Source organism: Amblyomma maculatum, chromosome 8, assembly GCF_055883805.1.
Source record: "Amblyomma maculatum isolate TAMU_Amacu chromosome 8, ASM5588380v1, whole genome shotgun sequence".
NCBI lineage: Eukaryota > Metazoa > Arthropoda > Arachnida > Ixodida > Ixodidae > Amblyomma > Amblyomma maculatum.
Window position 1 is genome coordinate 120,219,212 of NC_139351.1, and position 6,000 is coordinate 120,225,211.

Here is a 6,000-nt window from a genome sequence, read left to right on the forward strand (position 1 = left end):
GCATACGCTCGAGCCTCGCAAGGCGCTCGTATTAAGCGCGCTATAGAATTACAGCAGACCGGTTTCTGTTGCGAAAGCAACACTATTGCAGCCAAAGCGAGACCTCGGGTGGCCGCAGCTACGCCCTGAAAATGTGTAGCTACGGTCTTCTCTTAAAAAAATCAGCCTGCCATGACATTTGAATTCACGTTACCCCTATGCCACGGGCAGGAGCTGCCAACTCGAGTTGCTTCTTTCATATAGGAGAGTGATATCGGAATCAGCCTGCCAGAACCGCTTGCATTCTCGTCACACTTACGACACGCAGGCACGTCCATACGGCTTGGTTGAAGCGTGACTTTATATGTGGGCTGGTAGCTTATGCTCTCGCGTCATACCCTCGAAGGATGAGCTTAAAGGGCCACTGTCCAGGGAAGGCCCTTTTAAGCAAAGGAGCCCAGTGTTTCGATCAGGTACCGGAGATAGTCTGTGCAAAATGCTAGAGTGACACGCGCGCCGCAAAGCATCGAAAATACAATTCAAAGCTCTCTCATGCTGTCCTTTGGGAAGCCAGCTTCCCCGTTTCCTGCGCTGGCCCGACGGGCCCCAGTAATGACGTACGTACCGCGAACGACGTCCATTGGTCCGTCTCGCTGACTGACGGGAGAAGGATGGGTGTCTACCGCTCGCTGCGCGCTTTTCCCACGCCACGGCCAGACTGAATCTAGCGGCGCGCGCTCCCTCGCCTGTTTTTTTTTTTCTTTCTTTCTTTCGCGCTCGCGGAGTGCCCCGCCCCATCTCCCGCCAAACGCGGAGGAGGAAGGGGAATTTGTCTTGCGGAGGCTAGACGACCTCGGGCAGGAGAGTGAAAAACCTTTGTGAGGGAACGGAAGGAGAGAAGCATGACAGAATCGGGTGATTGCGGTGGCTGTAACTGCGTTATTAGCTACTTTTTTCAAAAACATTTTGCGGCCTTGCGTTCTAGGGGCGAAGTCTCACAGTCACTGGGAAAGAAAATATTTTTGACCGGAGGGTGGACAGTGGGCCTTTAAGTGTCCTAAATTATATAGCATCTTACATTGATAGGGCGTGATAGGGGAATAATGTTACGGGCAAAAGAAGCTTCCGACGTTGCTTTCAACTTAAGCTAACCAGAGCTAAACTACAGCCAACTATTTATTGCGTCGACATCATGTATAGGTTTTCTGTATAGGGAGTCGCTGAGCAAATAGAAAGTACAGCGAGACACAACTGTGCCTTGTGTGTTGCAGAAATCACCAGCCTCACTACACGCACTGCGGAACAAAGCTTCTTCCATATCCTACACAATTTCCGACAGCTTATTAATATTTATTGCGTCGACATCATGTATAAGTTTTCTGTATAGGGAGTCGCTGAGCAAATAAAAAGTACAGCGAGACACAACTGTGCCTTGTGTGTTGCAGAAATCACCAGCCTCACTACACGCACTGCGGAACAAAGCTTCTTCCATATCCTACACAATTTCCGACAGCTTATTAATCTCATCCGCCCACCTTCCATCGGAATCTAGTATGTCACAATTACCGACCCTCAGTTACCTTTCCTTCACATTATAGGTCCTGCCCATGTTAATTTCTTCTTTTCTTTCATAGGAACATCAGTAACTCGCGATTCTACCTATATCCTAACGTTACACATATTTTCTTTTCTATAACTCTGAGCTGTCTTTAGTTTGAGTTGAATACTTTTCGTTGGGTTGTACGTTTCTTTTAATGCCGGACGGTTGTAGTAGTGTGCTGTTCTCTGCTGTGATACGGTAACCTGTCACTCATGATGTGGATGAGTACTTGCGCAGTGTGCTCCATCCCACTCTTCTAATTATATTTTTTTTCCATTTCGTGGTCCAGGTTTAGTGCCTGGCTATACCTGCCGTAAACTGCCGTTCCCTTCCGAGGCTTCTGCGTATTAATTTTTTAGGCCAGCCATTCTGCTCTAGTTATCTAGGCCATTAATCATCATTTTCAGGTCGGCCCTTCAGTTGCAAGGCAATGTCATCTGCTACTGAGATATTCTCTATTACACTTTAGGTTTACGTAAAAACATTCCCGGAAAAAATGCCCCCAGAAAAAACCTCCCCAGATAAAAAGGCCCCTGAGAAAGTGCCTCCTAGAAAAAAAGCTCCCAAATTAAACATTTGCCATAAGAATTACTTGTTTTTGGGACCGACTCCGCCAACAAACGAAAAAGTGTCTGCTCCCCAGTTCCCCAGCTCTTTAAGCATTCAATAGCAAGTCTCATCAGCTGGCCAATATTACTTAATAAACATACTATAGGCTGGCCAAACTGGTGGTTTTCGAGAATCGTTCGCAGAATCGGGGATCACTGGAAGAATCTTTAAGGTGCTCTTGCCATGAGCGTCAACCCTTTCGGGGGCGACAGTGTAGATTTATTGCCCCACTTCCGGTGGTGATTGCGATGTGTACTAAGGACGGCAGGCCCAGCTCTAACAGGTCGTTCACCATGGCCACCTGAAGCCCTGCTCGAAGCGTCCGAGCCACCAAAGGCGATCATAGAGAATCATAATACATAAAGAGCGGACACTCCCGTATAGCCCAGCGGCCGAGCTACTACACTGCCTCCAGCGCTCCGAGCGGCTGGTCAGACCGCTAATTTCGTCTTCCGGGATTTTAGGCGCGGGCTTTTGCTCTCCTCAGTTTCGGGTTCGACAGCAATGCTTCCGATTCTGATTTACCTTTGGCTGTTAAAATAATAAACTAAATCGCCGATACATATAATAAAGCGGCGGATCGAAACTTTTTACTGGAAATACCGCCGAGCTTCTCGCAGAACCTAAGCACGGCTGAAATGGTTCATGCAGGTTGCAGCGACGGAATCGGAGCTGTTCTTATTGCAACTTTTTTGCCGTATTGAGCCGCTTCTTAGTGGGAGACAATAGTTCTTCCCAAAAATGTTTATATTTATTGTTTACATTTTGAATTGCACAGAAAAAATACTGGATCACACACTGTATGAAATGCGCCATATTACGAAGACTAACAAGAAAGAAAGAACTGTGCACAGTGTCACGAAGAAAGAAAAAAAAATGCACATGTCCACGGCGTGTTTCTACTCTGAAACATCACCCTTGAGAACAACAGAAAGTAGTTGTGAACGGCTATGCACAATTAAGGAGAAAAAAAAATGCACATACAGCCCGCGCGGAATTTCTACATCAGCCTTGAGCTATAGGCTTTTCAGAAATTTAAACACAATATACTGAATACAAAATAGTGTCACAATAGTATGATTGGGATCAAAACTGCCGGCTGTCCGTTTGACAAAGATATTACAGGGGGCCTATACTTGACTAAAAGCTGTAGATGTCCTCAACAATGCAGGTCACGAACAGGCAGCACCGCTTTTTCGATCTCAACGAGAATGTAATGTTTAAGCCATGACAAGGAACGCGACAATTAAAAATGGCGCTTAAGAACCAGCATTGTGCATATACAGTGAGGCCAATATAATTCGGAAATTGATCCCAAATGCGCAATAAACTGTTCTCGTCACGCCAAACAATGTTTGGGTTATGGTAAGGGTCAGATATTGATAAATGCTGGGTTTTAAACCCTAGGTCTTGCGAGTCACTCAGGAAAGTACGCACTGGAAGCGATGCACACGTTCTTCAGAAAAACACGACCCAAAAACAGTGGCTGCACGGAAAAAGTGCGTCACGGCTCATATTATATATTACGCGTGCAAGGTATGTTCACACAGCACAACAAGCGACTTGCTAACAGCGTTCTCAGTTCAAGAAACACCAAAATAATTCTGCAAAAAAAAAAAAAAAAAAAAAAAAAACAAGTTACCGGAAAAACGAGGCGACACGTTGAAAAGCACGGTGAGGGGGGCGTATATCCAGCGGCACATGACTGGCGCCTTATCAACGTATATGTGAAAACGGTACTGCAACCCGGTGTATGCATCATAAGCTGTCTACCTTTTAAGTTAAGGCACATCGCTACGCCGTCTCGCGGGTGGCCAGAGCCTTACTCGCTCGGCCGCGAAACGGCTCAAGTGTCCGCTCTTTACGTATGTTTCTCTATGAGGCGATGATCAGCGCACCCTTTATCTTGCAAAAATAAGAAAGCGAAAACCAGGACGCTGTTGACGCGGGGCTGCTGCTGAAATACCAATCACACCACGACAGTGCAGTGCAGGTTATTTGATATTGCATAGAAAGGGAACCAGCGAATACAGACGCAGGACAATAGCAAAGAAGGCGCACACCACAACGCTGGTGTTGTGGTGTGTGCCTTCTTTGCTCTTGTCCTGCGTCTGTATTCGCTGGTTCCCTTTCTATGCAATATGAACCAACTAGCCCAGCTGTTTACACTCCCGGTTATGTCATGAAACATTACACTAAAAACCCTTCGTCTAGTGATATCGTTCAAGCACAGAAGGATCCATGAAAGGTCCTTGCCCTCTGCCTATAATTTTCTGCTACCATCATTATTTTTGTTATGAACGGCCTGCAGCAGTATGATGTTTTACAGTTCGGCCACTTCAAATCCGACGGGCGACAGAGTTGTATACCATACAATATTGCAGCACGCTACGGGGAAACGTAGTCTGCGCCTTATAGTACGAGGGAATTAAAGAAAGGAAAGATGAAACAAAAGAGGAACTAGGTTCAAGTTAAAACCAAAGAAGATTCAAAGTAAAATCAGCTAAAGCCAGTGACGGTAAAACCAATTCATCACTGTAATCCAGGTATCGGGCAAAGCGAATGATACGTTCGTTACAGGGTACAGCAAGTTTGACGACACCCGTTAGAGGCCTTTTGTCCTACTTCGGAAATCGGAACTTTTCTTCCGTGGACGTTTTTTCCTCGGACCGTTTTTTCCGGGCGCGTTTACTCCGGGGCAGGTTTATTTCGGGGGACGTTTTTACCGGCACCCATTAAACCTTACTGTTCGCTGCACCTTAATCTCGGAATACTTCCTCGAAACAAGCGCTGAATGTGTGCCTCCTTGCCTAACACCCTTTCTTATGAGGACTTTATTACTTCCATTATGGAGGACTTTCTTTATACAAATGCGTACGTGTAAACGCGAAACCCCATCGCAGTGAAGCTAGTGGGAAGCTATATAGAAGACGTATGCTAGGGCGGTCCGATGAGACAATGGATGCTTAAGCTGAATGCGATGCTTATTCATTTGATTACTTTTATGATTATTTTTTTTCTTTTTCCGCATCGCATTGCCTTGAGTTTGCACCAATTAATTACGTCAATTATGGGCTGGAACTCTAATTCGCTGCTTCTAGTTTAATTTACGTTTCGCTTTAGTTCAGCTGGCCTAGTGCTCGTTAATTAATTTTATGCATTAATAGTTGTTACATTACACTCATTTAGCATGATCAGCCGATTACGCTTGCAAAAGGAACTTAACGGCGGATGGAGCGAATCGGCGGAGGATGCCTCGAAGCCTACAGCGGACAAAGGCGGCGAGAAACAGGAAATTGCTGTACGTAGGGGAACACAGCTAATTCGAATGCTGCGATCTACCACTGTAACGAGTGTTTTTCGCATCTGGCGCTGCTCCTACTCTCCCCGATTCACTTGCGTCGCAAACATGTTAGTTTGGCCTGTGGGCATTCAACTCCGTCTCTTTGAGAATATACTTGTGCAAAGCGAGCTCACCTAGATAAGCATCCTTCCTGTTTATCCGAAATCTCCGAGACAACGCACCGAGGCATGCATCCCCTCTTCGTTTTCTTCCTTGCATGCTGCGTCATCTTGTACGTTTTCATCGATACGCCGTGAACTATTGCCAACTTATTTAGGACGTACACGTACAGTCTTTGTCAAACGTGCAGAGTCCAGGGGGTCTGCTTTTGAGCCGCTTCATGCGGCTTGTAATGCATGTCCAGTGTTCCGAATCTCTCGATGGTAAGATTTTTTGCCCTACCCTCTCCAGTGGGAAGGACCCCCACTAACGCTAGATTAGCGCCGCTATTTGGCTCAAAAGCAGACCC